Consider the following 21,420-nt stretch of genomic DNA (forward strand, 5'->3'; position numbering starts at 1 on the left):
ACAATAACTCTGAATCTAGCAATGCAGCTAACGGCACAAGAAATCGTGTAGGATGCTCCTACAAAGAATTCACTGCCTGTAAACCTTTGGAATTTAATGGAATCGAAGGACCAATTGGATTGAAACGGTGGACCGAGAAGGTCGAATCGGTGTTTGCCATAAGTAAGTGTACTGAAGAGGACAAAGTTAAGTACGCTACGCATACCTTCACAGGTACTACGTTAACGTGGTGGAACACCTATCTTGAACAGTTAGGATAAAGTGCTGCTTACGCACTACCGTGGTCGGCATTCAAGCAATTGATGAACGAGCAATACCGTCCTAGAAACGAAGTCAATAAACTCAAGGTAGAGCTTAGAGAGTTACGAACACAAGGGTTCGACATTACCACATATGAATGACGATTCACAGAGTTGTGCCTATTGTGTCCGGAAGCGTTCGAAGATGAAGAAGAGAAGATCGACGCATTTGTAAAAGGGTTACCAGTAAGGATTCAAGAAGATGTGAGTTCACACGAGCCCGCTTCCATACAAAAGGCAAGTCGAATGGCTCATAAACTCATAAATCAGATTGAGGGAAGAATTAAATAGCAGGCGGCCGAAGAAGCCAACACGAAACAACTCAAGAGGAAGTGAGAGGAAAACGGTGACAAGAGTCACTAGTACAACAACAACAACAACAACAACAATTACAACCACAATCGCAACAACTATCCCAACAATCGCAACAATAACCGCAATCCTAACAATAATTACAGCAAACATCCCAACAACAACAACAACAACAACAACAACCGTTTCAACAACAATAACAATCCCAACAACAACCTCAATAACAACAACGACAACAAAAACCAAAAACAGCCATGTCAAAGGTGTGAAGAAAATCACCCGGGGTTTTGCACGACATTTTGCAACAGGTGTAAAAGAAATGGTCATAGCGCGACAAAGTGTGAGGTCTACGGACCAAGGTTTTACAGAACTAAAGGAACAAATAGTGTCGGAATAAGTAATGCCGGAATGAATAGTGTCGGAGCAAGTAATACCAACGCTGTTTGTTATAAATGTGGAAAACCGGGCCACATTATTAGAAATTGCCCGAATCAGGGGAATATTAATGGGCAGGGCTGCAGAAGAGTTTTCAATATTAATGCGGGAGAAGCATAGGACGACCCGGAGCTTGTTACGGGTACGTTTCTTATTGACGATAAATCTGCTTATGTTTTATTTGATTCGGGTGTGGATAGAAGTTATATGAGTAGAGATTTTTGTGCTAAATTAAGTTACCCATTGACGCCTTTGGATAATAAATTTTTACTCGAATTAGCAAACGGTAAATTAATTTCAGCAGATAATATATGTCGGGATAGAGAAATTAAACTGGGTGATGAAACGTTTAAGATTGATTTAATACCAGTCGAGTTAGGGAGTTTTGATGTAATAATTGGCATGGACTGGTTGAAGAAGGTGAGAGCAGAGGTCGTTTGTTACAAAAATGCGATTCACATTATGCGTGAAAAAGGAAAACCTTTAATGGTGTATGGAGAAAAGATCAACAACGCGAAGTTAAATCTTATTAGTAGTTTGAAGGCGCAAAAACTAATAAGAAAAGGTTGTTACATCATTCTAGTACACATCGAGGAAGTTAAACCTGAAGAAAAGAACATCGGTGATGTTTCCGTCGCAAAAGAATTTCCCGATGTATTTCCGAAAGAATTACCAGGATTACCCCCACATCGATCCGTTGAATTTCAAATAGACCTTGTACCAGGAGCTGCACCAATAGCTTGTGCTTCATACAGACTCGCACCCAGCGAAATGAAAGAATTACAAAGTCAGTTGCAGAAACTTTTAGAGCGTGGTTTCATTCGACCAAGTACATCACCATGGGGAGCTCCTGTTCTGTTTGTCAAGAAGAAAGATGGTACATTTAGGTTGTGTATCGACTACCGAGAGTTGAACAAACTTACCATCAAGAACTGTTACCCATTATCGAGAATCGACGACTTATTTGATCAACTACAAGGCTCGTCAGTTTATTCGAAGATCGATTTACGTTCTGGATATCATCAAATGCGGGTGAAGGAGGATGATATTCCGAAGACTGCTTTTAGGACGCGTTACGGTCATTACGAGTTTATGGTTATGTCGTTTGGATTGACTAACGCACCAGCTGTGTTCATGAACCTCATGAACCGAGTGTGTAGGCCATATCTTGACAAGTTTGTCATTGTTTTCATCGATGACATACTTATTTACTTGAAGAATGATTAAGAGCACGAAGAACATTTGAGAAAAGTGCTAGAGTTGCTGAGAAAAGAAAAACTGTAAGCTAAGTTTTCAAAGTGTGCATTTTGGTTGGAAGAAGTTCAATTCCTCGGTCATATAGTGAACAAAGAAGGTATTCAGGTGGATCCAGCAAAGATTAAAACCGTTAAAAAGTGGGAAACCCTGAAAACTCCAAAACACATACGTCAATTTTTAGGGCTGGCTGGTTATTACAGGAGATTCATCCAAGATTTTTCCAAAATAGCAAAACCCTTGACTGCATTAACGCATAAAGGGGAAAATTTTGAATGGAAGGATGAACAAGAGAAAGCGTTTCAATTGTTGAAGAAAAAGTTAACTACAACACCTATATTGTCATTACCTGAAGGGAATGATGATTTTGTGATATATTGTGATGCCTCAAAGCAAGGTCTCGGTTGTGTATTAATGCAACGAACGAAGGTAATTGCTTATGCGTCTAGACAATTGAAGATTCACGAGCAGAATTATACGACGCATGATTTGGAATTAGGCGCGGTTGTTTTTGCATTAAAGACTTGGATGCACTACTTATATGGGGTCAAAAGTATTATATATACCGACCACAAAAGTCTTCAACACATATTTAATCAGAAACAACTGAACATGAGGCAGCACAGGTGGATTGAATTGTTGAATGATTACGACTTTGAGATTCGTTACCACCTGGGGAAGGCAAATGTGGTAGCCGATGCCTTGAGCAGAAAGGACAGAGAACTCATTCGAGTAAAAGCTATGAATATAATGATTCACACTAACCTTACTACTCAAATAAAGGAGGCGCAATAAGGATTTTTAAAAGAGGTAAATTTAAAGGATGAAACACCCAAAGGATCGGAGAAGCATCTTGATATTCGGGAAGACGGAATCCGGTATAGGGTTGAAAGAATTTGGGTACCAAAATTTGGAGATATGAGAGAAATGGTACTTAGAGAAGCTCATAAAACCAGATACTCAATACATCCTGGAGTGGGGAAGATGTATAAGGATCTCAAGAAATATTTTTGGTGGTCGGGTATGAAAGCCGATGTTGCTAAATACTTAGGGGAATGTTTGACGTGTTCTAAGGTCAAAGCTGAGGATCAGAAACCATCAGGTCTACTTCAACAACCCGAAATCCCGGAATGAAAATAGGAAAACATTACCATGGATTTTATCACTAAATTGCCAAGGACTGCAAGTGGTTTTGATACTATTTGGGTAATAGTTGATCGTCTCACCAAATCAGCACACTTCCTGCCAATAAGAGAAGATAATAAGATGGAGAAGTTAGCACTACTGTATTTGAAGAAAGTCGTCTCCAGACATGGAATACCAATCTCTATTATCTCTGATAGGGATGGCAGATTTATTTCAATATGCTGGCAGACATTACAGCAAGCATTAGGAACTCGTCTAGACATGAGTACTGCCTATCATCCACAAACTGATGGAATTCAACATATCAACAAGTTTTTAATGTTAACATAATCACAAAACCAATTTATTTATAGTTATAGCAAGCGGAAGCATAATTATTAAGAAAACAAGTTCATATGTTTAACCATTTAAATTGAATTGCATGTAAATATCAAGTTATGAAAATATGCTTACATACAAGGAATAAGTAGAGAAGATATATACCTCCTCAAGTGTGTTTGAGGGCTGATTTGGAACAAGTAAGATGATGATGAAGATGATGAACAATAGCCTCTAACTTGAAGCCTCAAGAGTGTTATACCCACAAGCCCTTTATGCACCAACACCACCTTTGTTTTAGTTAGGATTTAAGACACTTAATCACCTAGATTAACAAGCAAAACTCAGCAGCACAAAAAAAAACTAGAGAGAGTTTGCAAAGAACTTGGTGTAATACTTGAGTCACATCTTTGGTTAAAGAGTTAAGCATGTTACTAAGGAAGTGTGCTTATTAAAAGTAACAAAACTAGCATGTGTTGGTCTTCCTTGGTCCCTTCAAAACCGCCACCACCATGCCATTTTTATAACAATTGGTTAATTTTATAAAACATGTTATAAATCTCTTGTTTTGTTAAGTTACTTGTACATTTTATAAATCATATATAAAATATAACACAAAGTAATTATTTAAACCCATAAATAATTAATTCCTTAAGATATAAATTAACCAAATAACTTGACTCAAGTGATAATATTTTAGAAACCCAATTTTCTAAAATCTAAGTGTCGTGTATTTATTTAACGATCCAATCGTAAAGATTAAATACATATAAGGTGTCGGTAAGCTTGTTATTGGGTATGACCCAACTTGGATCATAACATATTATCCACATTAATTTAATATGTCTCTTGGGCATACGAAATACCTTCAATCTCCCACTTGCACGAGAAACATAAGAAATTAATGCAAGTGACGGATACCACCTAACGACCGTCCATCACCCCCAATATGTTATGACTTTGTGCCATTCAATAACATCATCCCTTTCGAGTTCCCATCTCGAATATGAATAGGTGAATCTTTTCATTATATCCTTTCGTCCTAGATGTCATGTTAAATCCAAGAGACACAGAGTGATCACTCTCTTCTAGATTTAGCTTTATCGGGCCTTAGACATCTGACTCTCAACGAATAAGAGGGACAAATTCCATCTTGATTACATACGTCCTAAATATATACCTTGCATTATACCTTAGCCCTTCCTTATGAACTACCATATTTCAGAATAGCGAAGGAAAGAATCAAGGCATGATACTTGGTAAATATCCGAATCCAATATGTATCTCAGGTCAGAGGATACAATGATATTTGCCTTTACTCAAGATTACATGTGATCAACCACAAAGGCTCCATTTAGTAAGTCTTGAGGGCGGGTCTTCCAATATTTGTATCCCACAAATATTTATGAACCTTGGTTGCAACCTTGCACCACATTCATCTCGTGAATGTATACCAATCCAAGTTCATAATAGTCTAAACCTCACACTTGCTCCCACAAATGTGATCGACTACGAAATTTAGAATAATTATTTATTCATGGATAAAATATGCAAAATAGGAACCTGACTGAAGATTAATAAATTAACACCATAATTATATTAATGAGTTTAAACCACTTCGTTCTGTTACAATACATAAAATAGATCACAACCAATCACTAGAATATCAAAGCCCTAATGCACTAACATGCCCTTGATGTTTTGCACCATGTAAGAGTTTCGTGAGTGGATCCGCTATATTAAGATCTGAGTGAACTTTGCAAATACATATCTTTCCCTTTTCAACTTCATCCCTTATGTTGTTGAATCTCCGCTCAATGTGACGGGTCTTTTGGTGAGCACGAGGTTCTTTGATTTGAGCAATCGCACCTTCGTTGTCACAAAAGATCTCAAGAGGGTCCTGAATGAAAGGGACTACTCCTAAGTCATCGATGAATTTCTTCATCCATGCAGCTTCCTGAGCTGCCAATGAGGCGGCAATGTACTCCGACTCTGTAGTGGATAATGCAACAACATCCTGTTTTGAACTCTTCCAAGAGACCGCACCTCCATTTAACGTGAAGACATAACCGGACTGTGACCAAGAATCATCTCGATCAGTTTGGAAACTCGCATCCACGTAACCTTTTACAGCGAGTTCCTCCTCACCAGACACATATATTAGAAACATATCCTTAGTCCTCCTAAGGTATTTCAATATACTTTTGACAGCAATCCAATGACTGTTTCCTGGGTTATTCTGGTATCTACTTGTCAAGCTGAGAGCGCATGACACATCCGGTCTAGTACATAACATTGCATACATGATTGACCCAATAGCAGATGCGTACGGGACTTTCTTCATTCTCTCTTGTTCATCTTTCGTGGTAGGGCACTGAGATGAACTGAGAATCGTTCCTCTTTGAATAGGTACCAAACCTTTCTTAGAGTTCTCCATCTTGAACCTTTTCAAGATCTTTTCAATGTATGCACTTTGATTCAAACCTATCAGTTTCTTGGATCTATCCCTGTAGATCCCAATCCCCAAAACGTATTGTGCTTCTCCAAGATCCTTAATGGAAATGCATTTACTTAACCAAGTTTTAACACCTTGCATTGTCGGAATATCGTTCCCAAATAATAATATATCATCCATATATAATACAAGGAACATGATAGTGCTCCCACTAGCTTTCTTGTATACACAAGCTTCATCACCATTTTTAATGAAGCCAAATTTCTTGGCTTCCTCATTAAAACGATGATTCCACATTCTAGATGCTTGTTTCAATCCGTAGATTGACTTCTTTAACTTGCATACCTTTTTAGGATATTTCGGATCAACAAAACCTTCAGGCTGAACCATATAGACATCTTCCTCAAGATGTCCATTTAGGAAAGCGGTCTTGACATCCATTTTTCATATTTCATAATCATAATGAGCAGCAATGGCAAGTAATATCCTAATAGACTTTAGCATTGCCACAGGCGAAAAAGTTTCATCATAGTCAACCCTTTAAGTTTGAGTGAAACCTTTTGCTACAAGTCTAGCTTTATATGTATCCAAGTTTCCATGTATGTCGGTTTTCATTTTGAAAAGTCATTTACAATCAACTAGCCTCGAGCCAGTAGGTTGTGCAACAAGTTCCCAAACTTGGTTGTCATACATGGATTGCATCTCAGCGTTCATGGCTTCCTGCCATTTATCTTTATCAATCCTTGATAAAGCATCTTGGTAGTTTGTTGGTTCATCCAAATCAACCGCATAGCAACCATCCATGAGAAACCCATATCTCTCAGGAGGATTGCTAATCCTACCAGATCTGCGAACGTCTTGTATACTTTGATCATCCATTTGATCATTCTCAACATTCTCATGTTGAGTGCTAGTGTCAACCAATTGTGTATCATCTACTTGATCTTGAACCTCTTCAAGATCTATCTTCCTTTCACTATTACCTTCCATTAGGAACTTAGTTTCAAGGAATTCAGCCTTCCGAGCAACAAATACATTCTGCTCGGATGGATCATAGAAATAATATCCCATATCATCCTTGGGATATCCTATGAAGATATACTTCGTGGATCGAGCATTCAACTTATTAGGGAGGTAACGCTTACGATAAGCTTCACATTTCCATACCTTTAAGTATGAAAGAGATGGAGGTTTTCCAAACCATATCTCATGAGGAGTTCGTTCCACTTTCTTGGTTGGGGCCATATTTAAAATACGAGCCGCGAAGCATAGACAATAACCCCAAAATGATAGAGGCAACGAGCTTCTAGCCATCATTGATTGAACCATATCTATTAGGGTTCGGTTCCTCCTTTCAAAAACTCCATTAAGTTGGGGTGTTCCAGGAGGAGTGAGTTGCGAGATAATCCCACAAATTTTAAGATGATCTTGGAAAGCATCGCTTAGGTATTCACCTCCTCTATTGGTACGAAGTACCTTGATTGTCTTATTGAGTTGATTTTGTACTTCGTTTTGATATTCCTTGAATGCTTCAAAAGTTTCGTCCTTGTGTCTTAACAAGTAGACATATCCGAAACGACTGAAGTCATCAATGAAAGTGACGAAGTATCTTTCACATTTCCTAGTCATGGGCTTAAAGGGTCCACATACATCCGAATGTATTAATCCCAATAAGTCCTTAGCCCTTTCATAGGTCCCTTTGAAAGGTGCTTTAGTCATTTTGCCTTGTAAACAAGATTCACATACATCAAACTAGTCTAGTTCATTTGATTTCAAAAGTCCATTCTTTTGAAGTGTATACATTCGATTCTTGTTTATGTGACCAAGGCGACAATGCCATAAGTAGGAATCACTCAAATCCCTTTTGAGTTTCTTGGTGTTTGCATGGAACATTGAGCTATTGTATGATGTGTTATCATGAACCAATTCATAAATACCATTCGAAGGCGAAGCCTTGAAATAGAACACATTATTTAAAGAAACATGGATATCATCATTAATGAAATTAAGATTAAAACCACATTGTTTCAAACGGGATACAGAAATAATGTTTCGAGATAAATCGGGTGCATACAAAACATTTTTCAAAATAAGCTCCAAACCACTTGGAAGCTTCAAAATAAAGTCTCCTTGAGCTACTACTTGCACCTTAGCTCCATTTCCCATGAAGAGACTTGATGTTCCCGCTTCTTGTCTACTTCTTTTGAACCCCTACATAGAATTGCAAATGTGAATTCCACATCCTGTGTCTAATACTCATGTATTAGAAGAAGTAATACTAAGCTCAATGTATACCATATATACATTACCTGAGGTTTGCCCTGCATCCCTCTTTTCCTTCAACTCCTTAAGGTAGGCCGGGCAGTTGCGTTTCCAGTGACCCATTTCACCGCAACCAAAGCACGGATCTTCCTTGGGGTTAGCTTTTCCGGCAACCTTTTGCTTCTTGTTGTTGTTGGTTGGGGTAACCATATTCCCCTTTCCCTTGCCCTTGCCTTGGTAGGCGGTTCCTTTCCTCTTAGCCACCTTTAGCTTAGAAGAGTTATTGTTTTTGGACCCGCCTTCATTGATCATAAACATGGGTGAAGCCCTTTTACCCATGCTCGCTTCGGCCGTCTTAAGCATGGCATGTAATTTGCCAATGCTCTTATCCCATCCATTCATGTTGTAATTCATTACAAATGTGTCAAACCTCTTTGACAAAGAATTAAGGATAAGGTCTGTGGCTAATTCATTAGACACGTTGCAGTTTAGACGGTTCGCTCGATCAATTAGGCTTTTCATCTTAAGGACATAAGATGAAACGGATTGGGAGTCGTCCATCCGACATGCATGAAGCGCTCGAACCATTTCGAAGCGCTCAACACGAGCTTGTTGATGGAACATCTCCTTCAATTGTGTGATCATGTCATATGCACTATGATGCTCGAAATCCTTTTGGAGTTCTGGTATCATAGTCCCAAGCATGAGGCAAGAAACTTGCACCGAATCAGTGCAATATTTATCCCAATAAGCCATGCCTTCCGTATCATCCTCGTCCGGTTGATTGGGAATGGGGTCTTCCAACACATACGCCCTATCCTCTAGTCTGAGGACAATTCTTAGATTGCGAAACCAATCCATGAAGTTCGTATGGTTGAGTTTTTCCTTTTCGAGGATTGACCTCAACGATAGGTTGTTAAAGTTGATAGGTGCGTTTGGAATGTTGTTGTTATTGGCGGCCATCTACAAAATTTAACAAAGTTGTTTAAGTATCAATTTTAATTTAACAATCAATACCCTTTAAATCCAATTGATATTTATTAAATTTTAGAATCCAACGGTAAACCAAATTTCGGTTAGGTGACCTATATCTTGTCATTTGATTTAGCTAGGTAGTCATTATATGATAATTGCAATCCTTTTGCAACTTCTAAGTTATGGGATCATGCAATCCTTTTGCATGGCATATTTATCCCATCAACGCCTATTTGTTCCTCATGCTTCGGTGACCCTAAGTTCATGATTCCCAAATCAAGTCATCCTACTTGTGTAAACGTGTAAATTTAACATACAAGTGGTTAGGTGACCTTTATCCCACAAGTGTACGAAATTCACCTTAATCATATTAGTTTGTTCATAACGGTTAGGTGACCTTTATCCCATTATGAGTTCCCTAATATTTTTAAGTGTCACATAAAAGGATGGCATTTTAACTTGTTTACCTTGTTAATTAAAGGGATTTAAGTTTTCATAATTTCTAGTTTAAGAAAACAATTATGTCATACACCAACATGCATTTAGTGTATGGTACTTATGAAAAATCGTTTTCATGTCTTGTAATTAAGTCAATTACTTGATATAAACCATTTTATATATGTGATCCTTTTAGTGTTCTTAATAACCATTTATTAATGTCCTTTTGCCATTTCAATTTAACCATTTAAATTGTCGTTTTGCATGTCATTAATAATGTCTAATTTAACCAATTAAATTGTCATTTTTCTTGTTGTTAACTTGTGATTTACTTGTAGCAATCAAACATACAAACACAATAAACAACCATGCATGCAAAACAAATATGTTCACAATCAAGCCAATTTGGTAGACATTTGTTTAGCCAAAGACAAACGCCATCGGTTAAGGGGTTATAACACAAAGTAGGAGATTTCAAAATCTCCCACTTAATCTTGCATCCTTCCTTGTGTTCTCCATTGTCACCTTCTTGTATCTTCATTTTTACAAAATATATCCTAATACATTTTTCTCTAAAAAATGAAAATACAACCTAATCTATTTTACATGCCAAATATAAAATAAATTACATCACCAAATGAATAAATATTACAAACCAAATGAATGAATTAATATTACATACCAAATGAATGAATTAAATTAACCAAACAAGCATTCATACAAACACAAGGTCATGGCAATGATTGTGAACTTTAACAAACAACCAAACATGACCAAAATGGAAGAACCCAAACCCATTTTTGGGTCTCCCAAATTCGGCCAAAAGAAGAACCCACCCAAACCCAAACATTTTTACATTCTACTCTCATGCATGTTAATAGAATGCAAAATTGGTGGGTTTTAAAGACCATATATAAGAAGCATATTTCATAAACTTCGGCTCTAGATACCATTAATGGAATTCAACATATCAACAAGTTCTTAATGTTAACATAATCACAAAACCAATTTATTTATAGTTATAGCAAGCGGAAGCATAATTATTAAGAAAACAAGTTCATATGTTTAACCATTTAAATTGAATTCCATGTAAATATCAAGTTATGAAAATATGCTTACATACAAGGAATAAGTAGAGAAGATATATACCTCCTCAAGTGTGTTTGAGGCTGATTTGGAACAAGTAAGATGATGATGAAGATGATGAACAATAGCCTCTAACTTGAAGCCTCAAGAGTGTTATACCCACAAGCCCTTTATGCACCAACACCGCCTTTGTTTTAGTTAGGATTTAAGACACTTAATCACCTAGATTAACAAGCAAAACTCTCTTCTTTTTCTTTGAAAAATCTCGGCCAGCAGCACACAAAAAAAACTAGAGAGAGTTTGCAAAGAACTTGGTGTAATACTTTAGTCAAATCTTTGGTTAAAGAGATAAGCATGTTACTAAGGAAGTGTGCTTATTAAAAGTAACAAAACTAGCATGTGTTGGTCTTCCTTGGTCCCTTCAAAACCGCCACCACCATGCCATTTTTATAACAATTGGTTAATTTTATAAAACATGTTATAAATCTCTTGTTTTGTTAAGTTACTTGAACATTTTATAAATCATATACAAAATATAACACAAAGTAATTATTTAAACCCATAAATAATTAATTCCTTAAGATATAAATTAACCAAATAACTTGACTCAAGTGATAATATTTTAGAAATCCAATTTTCTAAAATCTAAGTGTCGTGTATTTATTTAACGATCCAATCGTAAATATTAATTACATATAAGGTGTCGGTAAGCTAGTTATTGGGTATGACCCGACTTGGATCATAACATATTAGCCACATTAATTTAATATGTCTCTTGGACATACGAAATACCTTCACAAACAGATGGGCAGAGCGAAAGGACGATAAAAATGCTTAAAGACATGCTACGAGCATGTGTTATTGATTTCGGAAACAATTAGGATCGACATTTACCGTTAGCATAATTTTCCTACAACAACAGTTACCACTCGAGCATTGAAATGGCACCGTTTGAGGCACTTTATGGTAGAAAGTGCAGGTCTCTGATTTGTTGGAGTGAAGTGGGGGATAGACAAATTACGGGTCCAGAAATTATTCAAGAAACCACAGAGAAAATCATTCAAATTCAACAACGGTTGAAAACCGCCCAAAGTCGACAAAAGAGCTATGCGGACATTAAGAGAAAATATATAGAATTTGAAATTGGGGAGATGGTCATGCTTAAGGTTTCACCTTGAAAAGACGTTGTTCGATTTGGTAAACGAGGGAAATTAAATCCAAGGTATATTGGACCATTCAAGATTATTGATCGTGTCGGACCAGTAGCTTACCGACTTGAGTTACCTCAACAAATCGCGGCTGTACATAACACTTTCCACGTCTCTAATTTGAAGAAATGTTTTGCTAAAGAAGATCTCACTGTTCCGTTAGACGAAATCCAAATCAACGAAAAACTTCAATTCATCGAAGAACCCGTCGAAATAATGGATCGTGAGGTTAAAAGACATAAGCAAAACAAGATACCAATTGTTAAAGTTCGATGGAATGCTAGTAGAGGACCCGAGTTCACCTGGGAATGAGAAGATCAGATGAAGAAGAAATACCCGCACTTATTTCCAGAAGATACGTCAACACCTCCAACTGCTTAAAATTTCGGGACGAAATTTATTTAACGGGTAGGTACTGTAGTGACCCGAACTTTTCCATGTTTATATATATTAAATGAAATTGATATTTACATCATTAAGTATTTCCAACATGTTAAGCAATCAAACTTGTTAAGACTTGATTAATTAAAATAGGTTTCATATAGACATTTGACCACCCAAGTTGACCGGCGATTCACGAACGTTAAAACTTGTAAAAACTATATGATGACATATATATGGATATATATATATATATATATATATATATATATATATATATATATATATATATATATATATATATATATATATATATATATAATAGGTATATTAACAATGAGTGATATACATAAAAAATGAGTTTATTGAATTAAGAAACTCGAAACGATATATATAACGATTATCGTTATAACAACGTCTTACTAAATACCTATGAATCATATTAATATATTGATACACTATGATAAACATGATAAATTATAAGTAAACATATCATTAAGTATATTAACAATGAACTACATATGTAAAAACAAGACTACTAACTTAAGGATTTCGAAACGAGACATATATGTAACGATTATCGTTGTAACGGCATTTAAATGTATATATATCATATTAAGATATATTAACACATCATAATATCATGATAATTTAATAATTTAACATCTCATTAGATATAATAAACAATGTGTTAACAACATTTAACAAGATCGTTAACTTAAAGGTTTCAAAACAACACTTACATGTAACGACTAATGATGACTTAACGACTCAGTTAAAATGTATATACATGTAGTATTTTATTATGTATTCATACACTTTTGAAAGACTTCAAGACACTTATCAAAGTACTTCTACTTAACAAAAATGCTTACAATTACATCCTCGTTCATTTTCATCAACAATTCTACTCGTATGCACCCGTATTCGTACTCGTACAATACCCAGCTTCTAAATGTATTTACTATTGGTATATACACTTCAATAATCAACTCTTAGCAGCCCTTGTGAGTCACCTAACACATGTGGGAACCATCATTTAACATCTAGCAAGAAATATCTAACAAAACAACAAACTAATGGAGACTATATGACACCATACAATTCACGTTTTCTAACACTCTCACAAACACTTTCACTTTTCAATTTTTATACATCAAACTAAACTCTCTCAAGTGTTCTTCCATTGTTCTAAGTATTATTCATCATCTTTAACAAAATCTAGCTCAATCTAGTTCATAAATCTATACATAAACCAAGTTATAAAATAACTACTCAAGAACACACCAACAACACTTCCAAGTTTGCTAGCTTACTTCCAATCTTGCAAATCCACTTTGAGTGATCATCCAACCTCAAGAAATCTTTCTTATTTACAGTAAGATATCATTCTAATACAAGGTAATACTCATATTTAAACTTTGATTCAATTTCTATAACTATAACAATCTTATTTCGAGTAGAAATCTTAATTGAATTTGTTTTCGTGTCATGATTCTACTTCAAGAACTTTCAAGCCATCCAAGGATCCTTTGAAGCTAGATCTATTTTTCTCATTTCCAGTAGGTTTATTCACAAAACTTGAGGTAGTAATGATGTTCATAACATCATTCGAATCATATATATAAAACTATCTTATTCGAAGGTTTAAACTTGTAATCACTAGAACATAGTTTAGTTAATTCTAAACTTGTTCGCAAACCAAAGTTAATCCTTCTAACTTGACTTTTAAAATCAACTAGACACATGTTCTATATCTTTATGATATGCTAACTTAATGATTTAAAACCTTAAAACATAAAAAACACCGTAAAACCAGACATACGCCGTCGTGGTAAACACCGCGGGCTGTTTTGGGTTAGTTAATTAAAAACCATGATAAACTTTGATTTAAAAGATATTATTCTGGGAAAATGATTTTTCTTATGAACATGAAACTATATCCAAAAATCATGGTTAAACTCAAAGTGGAAGTATGTTTTCCAAAATGGTCATCTAGACGTCGTTCTTTCGACTGAAATGACTACCTTTACAAAAATGACTTGTAACATGTATTTCCGACTATAAACTTATACTTTTTCTATTTAGATTCATAAACTTAAGTTCAATAAAGGTTATGGTTTATTTTAAAAATGAATGCAGTCTTTGAAAAACGTCTCATATAGAGGTCAAAACCTCGCAAAGAGATCAATTAATATGAAACGTTATAATCAATATGAACGGGACATTTCAATAGGACCATTTTCACTAGCGTTAAGTGATTATTGGTTAGTATGAGCATTAGTTGTGCTTGGAAGTGCAATTGGGTCAAAATTGCACTAAGTGTCAATTTGAGTTGGTTTGTAATCCACCCTAATTGTGTTGTTTATTATGTGATAAATGGAATAGGTACATTTCATTGATGAGTTGTGGATTATTAGGTTGCATTCATCAAGGCGCTAAGGTGAGTGTAAATATATTATATGCGTATGTATGCATATGATGGGTGCGGGTAGGGTAAAGTGATCCTTGTGCGTTCGGGTTCACTTTACATGTGTGTGGGATGATGGACCTTGTGTGTTAGGGTCCACTTGGCACGTTTGTGCGTTTTGGGTTACCACCTGTGGGGTAGTGAATCCCGTGAGCTTAGGATTCACATTGACAAGTAGGTCAACCCCGTTGATGTTGTTGAGGTGAATTGGGTAGTGATTCTCGTGTAGTTCGGCTTCACTAGTGAATCTTGTGTAGTTCGGATTCATAATGTAACGTGTAGTTCGGACGTTCCCCTTGTTGTTGTTGCTGTAACGACCCAACCAAAACGTCATTGAAGGCGTCGTTAACTTAGGTCCCGTTACGTGGTCATAGTCCCTAAATGAGACACGTTTGACCAAAATTATGTCGCACTCATTTGAAACGTGTATGATTTGCAATATTTTTAAGTAAACCAACCAGTTCGATACAAGTAAGTTTACAAAAGTAGTAATGTATAAATGAAATAACTTGCGACATAATATAAGTTGAAAATCAAGAATGCTATCAATAGCGTATGCATGTAAACTTTAAGTTTGAATCCAAAAGTGCTATCACTAGCGTATGCATGTATGCTTAACCCCAAGCAAGTAATCAAAGTGTGCAGAAGCATGTATCAAGTAGCTAAGTTTGAACCTGAGAAACATATAGAAAACTGTCAACGAAAAACTTTGGTGAAATCATAGGTGTATTTGTAAAAGTATGTTTTTGAACCACAAGATTTAGTATAAGGTGATTATCCAAATCGTTTACATTCCAAAAGTTATTATTTGTATCACGATCACCCAATTACCAAGGCTTAACTAAATAGTACCTCTGCATCATAGTGTTAGAACCTACACTATATCCCGAAAATACGTTTCATTCATCCGAATGATGGTTCGTCAAACCCGTATGGCCACACAACATAAGTTCTCACTTACACCCTACAAGTGTAACTAATGATAATTGGACTTGAGGAATTTTGTTCTAACTCGTACGTGGAATGTTTGTTTTTGTACTTGTGTTCAACGTATAAAAGTATAAACCGTATATGTTTCTCATCCCATGATTTAAAAGTATAAAAGTTGTTGAAAAGATGGGACTGTGATCTCACCGTAGTTGCATGCCAAAGTACTTGAAATTAAACGTTGTGCAATGAGATTTATTTAGCCTTGACCAAAACAAGTAAGTTATATCAATTACTAGTTACGACACAAGGTCGGGCAAAATGTGTTCAATTAGTCATATGGCTCGTTACGACTCGATTATATAGCATGTGAACCAAGTTGTCAAGTTTCATACAAGAATCAAGTATAAAAGCAAGTTAGAATGATTGCATAAGTATTTAGTTAAGTTTGACTAAAAGTCAAACTTGGTCGATGTCAAATTCAATGAGAAAGTCAACACGTTCGGGTCGAGTCTCGGACAATTTTTCTAAGTTTCATAATCATATATGAGCATGTTAGAACAAGTTTCATATTAATCGGAGGTGCGTGGCATAGTTAGAATTAAACGAAAATATGTAAATTTGGACAGCCAAATTTCCATGCTTTAAGCCGAGCCGTAGCTAGAAGAGCCGCGCCGCGGCCTAACACTGGACAGAACATCTGGGTATTTTTGTGTTTAAGTCGGGCCAAACTTCAAACAAACATAACTAATGATCCGCAAACATTCAAAACACGTATCCTATATCGTTGGAAAGGTAATTTAACGAGGAATACAACTAAACACATTTCATCAAATAAAAACATCATTTACAATAACCGAAATCTCGTCGAATGATCATTTAAAAGTTCTTTATCAAAGTTTCAAGTTCGTAAAACGCATTTCATGATTCGGGAACTTACTACACACATATAATATGTCGTTTTGTAGGTAATTATGCATACAATACAACTAAACACTTACCAACAACATTGCAAAGCATTCAATGCATCAAAATTCATATTCAAGGTTACTAAACCCTAACCAAAAATCATGAATTCAACAATTTTGTTAATGAAGTTTTTCTAACTCAACCTACATACCAAAACGAAGTTAACAATGCTAGTAACACATTTAATACATGAGCTTTAACATTTAACAATATTAAATCACCCAAAACTCAAGATTAAACACACCCATTTTCAAGTTCATACTAGTTTATGCAAAATAACAAGATCGAGCAAATAAATCACCTATTCATGTTAGACTCGATCCATAGACACTAACTAACACACTTATAAGTTTAAAGGTCTAATTTATGAAAATTAGAGATTTTGAAAAGCTTACCTCAAGCTATGGAATTGGTACCAAATTGAAGAGGATGATGCAAGGATCACAAAAGTACAATTTGTTTTGATGCTAGCTTTCTTGAAATAATTTAGATGATGGATTTGTGTAAATGGAGAAAATGGTATAAGAATGGAAGAAAGAAATGAGAGAAAAAGAGAAAAAAAAATGAAAAATGAATGGTGGGAGGGTGGTGGTTGACTAGTCAACCACTAGTTACAACTTTGCCTACTTGACAACATTAGTCCCTCGAGTTTAAAAGCGGGTGCGTCAATTAACCGAACGAATTATTTTAAAACGTTAGAGTAAACGAGAAATGTTATAATTAAATAACGGAATTATTGATAACGCTAATTAACGGATGATACGAATTTAGATAACGAGAGATATTTTTTTTTTAAAAAGACGGCGTTAAAATAAATTAACGGAAAGTCGGGTTGTTACATTACCCATACCTTAAAAGAAATTTCGTCCCGAAATTTAGGTAGAAGTAGTAAACGTCGCTTCCTCCTCGAGGTTTTACGTCATCGGGTCTCCGAGTAAATGAGGATACTTTCGTTGCGTTTAGATCCTCTCGTTCTCAAGTAAACTCGGGTTCTCTTTTGGTGTTCCAACGAACTCGAACAAACGGGATCCGACTTTGTTACAAGGTTTTGAAATCACGGTCCATCATTTTAACGGGTTCTTTTACGAAGTGAAATTTGGCATCGATAATGAGCTCATCGAAGGGAATAACAAGTTCTTGTTCGGCTAGGCATTTCTTTCAAGTTTGATACATGGAATGTAGGATAAACGGAACTCAATTGAGTCGGGAAATTGAAACGTTAAGCAACGGGTACAATACGCTCCAAGATTTCAAAAGGATCAAAATATCGCGGGTTTAGCTTTCTACGTTTCTCGAAACGGATTACACCTTTCTAAGGTGCGACTTTTAACATTACGTGGTCACCCACTTGGAATTCGAGAGGTTTACGTCTATCGTCGGCATAGCTCTTTTGGCGACTACGGGCCGTCTTGAGCCTTTCTTGGATTTGAACAATTTCTCGGTTGATTCATGAATGAGTAAGGGTCCGGTGGTTTGCTTGTCGACTACTTCGGCCCAACAATTAAGAGAACGAAATTTGCGGCCATATAAAGTTTCGAAAAGGTGCGGCATTTGTACTCAAATGATAATTATCATTGTAAGAGGAATCAATTAAAGGCAACAATACAAGTTCGTAATACGTCTTCCAAGGTTTGAATCGTATGTTTGCTTGGTCCGTCGGTTTGTGGATGATACGCGGTACTCATGTTTAAACGTGTCCCCAAGGCTTCTTGTAAGGCACTCCAAAATCTAGAAGTAAAACGAGCATCTCGATTCGAAACGAGGGACATTCCTTTAAGATATATTTGAACAAGTTCGTTAGGACTTGAAAATGTTTGTTAGAACAAGTTTCTTATCAATTTCTGAAAAACGTTCGTTAGGGCTATTCACCCTCGAGGCGAATACTAGTATAATGTGAATAGTCTCTCTCTCTCTCTCCATTGAGAATTTAGATAAAAGATTTTCTTATACGGAAGTACGAGTGTAATACGAGAGAAGTTTCCGCCCCGATGTGAGAATATCAAGCATTTTGTAGTTCGTCGATAAAACTGTGTGAAAACAAGATAGTATACACGTGTAACATATGTTTTGAAGTTGAAAGAATTGGTCCTTTATTTAGAAGCATAAATATTTTAGAGACCCGTCCTAATCCATAAGAACGAATACAATAACATATGATTACATCGCGAGGTATTTGATCCTCTATATGATACATTTTACAAACATTGCATTCGTTTTAAAAGACAAACTTTCATTTCATCGAAAGTTGACAGGCATGTATACCATTTCATAATATCCATCTATAAATGATCTAATCTGTCATTTACTTAATCATAATCTTTACTGAACTCAACGACTCGAATGCAACGCCTTTCGAAATATGCCATGAATGACTCCAAGTAATATCCTTAAAATGAGATAATGCACAGCGGAAGATTTCTTTAATACCTGAGAATAAACATGCTTTAAAGTGTCAACCAAAAGGTTGGTGAGTTCATTAGTTTAATATAAATAATCATTTCCATTATTTTAATAGACCACAAGAATTTCATTTTCAGTTCTCTTAAATATACGTCCCATACATAGAGACAAAAATCATTCATATGGATTGAACACCTGGTAACCGACCTTAACAAGATGCATATAGAATATCTCCATCATTCCGGGACTCCCTTCGGACATGATAAATTTGAAGTACTAAAGCATCCGGTACTTTGGATGGAGCTTGTTGGGCCCAATAGATCTATCTTTAGGATTCGCGTCAATTAGGGTGTCTGTTCCCTAATTCTTAGATTACCAGACTAAAAAGGGGCATATTCGGTTTAATAATTCAACCATAGAATGTAGTTTCGATTACTTGTGTCTATTTTGTAAAACATTTATAAAACCAGCGCATGTATTCTCAGTCCCAAAAATATATATTGCAAAAGCATTTAAAAAGGGAGCAAATGAAACTCACTCTACATTATTTTGTAGTAAAAATATTCATACGTCGATACGGAACAATGCAGGGTTGGCCTCGGATTCACGAACCTATATCAGTTTTGTATATATATTAACACATATAATCGCAATCGAACAGATTAATATATTATATCTTAAATTATGTATTATATATATTTAATCTATGTATATTGTGACAACCCAGAAATTTTTGACCAAATTTAAACTTTTTCTTTAAATGATTTAATGTTTTCGACACGATAAGCAAAGTCTGTAATGTTGAGTCTCAAGTTTTGGAACTATATTCATGTAATCAATTATTCTTTGACTGTTCTCGAAGATTCACGAAATATATATATATATATATATATATATATATATATATACATATATATATATGTATATATATATATATATATATATATATATATATATGATTTCAAGTAATTTAGTAAACGATAGTAACATTCGATTATTGATTCGATTGATATTTAGATAAGTTAACTAAAATGTTTAAGATGAACCAGTAAAACATTAATTTGCTACAGTATTTTCGAATTGCTACAGTACCCAAAAAGCTACAGTGTTTTCAAAAATCACTATTTGCTACAGTAAAAAAACTTTGCTACAGTAAAACACTATTTCAAAATGAAACTGTATATATGTATATGTATATACTACGAGACAATGATTTATAGAAGCAAATAACCAAAAAAACACTTAATTGATTAAAACTACACTTCGAGTGACCTAGTTTATCAATGATTAAGTTTAATTTTTGATAAAGGTACACATCGCGTAACGAAAAGTACTAGTTTTCTAAGCGTACGAAACAACGTTCGAAAAACCGGAACCGGGACATAAGTCGAGTGACGACGTACGACTTATCGGAACAAAAATTACAAATCAACTATGCACAGGAATATAATATAATATATAATTAATTAATATAAATTATATATATTATATATTATTTCATTTTCGATGTACTCGAAACTTTCCAGAAAACATCATCTGTGCCTTGTAAGGTTCACAAAAATTTCACGAGCATCAACATCCTTCACCGAGGAATAAGAATAAATAATGAAGTATCGATTACATTAGCAAAATACTCCGCAAAGATTATGTAATATTTAATGTTTTAGAGATTAATCATTTCTAAGTCAAGCCGAAAATCAAATGAGCTTAATATGATATTAACTCATTAAATCTGTGTTACATCTGAAGAAAATATACATACATATATTTTCATAAAGACGGTAATAAAAATTCTTTTGTACAAAGTATTAATTGTGAAATCTTTAACGGATAGGTAATACCCGGGAAATATATAAGTTCACAATTAATATGTTACACTGTACATTCTTCAATTTTGATTCAAAAATTATTGACTATACCCACTACTTTCACAACGCTATACATTCATTCATAGAAATTTGAACAACCACTCTTATTCAAATTCAATTACATATTCTGACAGAACAGAATCCAAGTCAAGATTTAACAAGTGACATCATTCTTAGATCTCTACATCTTTCAAAGCTATACTTTGACTTCAAAACT

Source organism: Rutidosis leptorrhynchoides, chromosome 1 (assembly GCF_046630445.1).
Source record: "Rutidosis leptorrhynchoides isolate AG116_Rl617_1_P2 chromosome 1, CSIRO_AGI_Rlap_v1, whole genome shotgun sequence".
Classification (NCBI taxonomy): domain Eukaryota; kingdom Viridiplantae; phylum Streptophyta; class Magnoliopsida; order Asterales; family Asteraceae; genus Rutidosis; species Rutidosis leptorrhynchoides.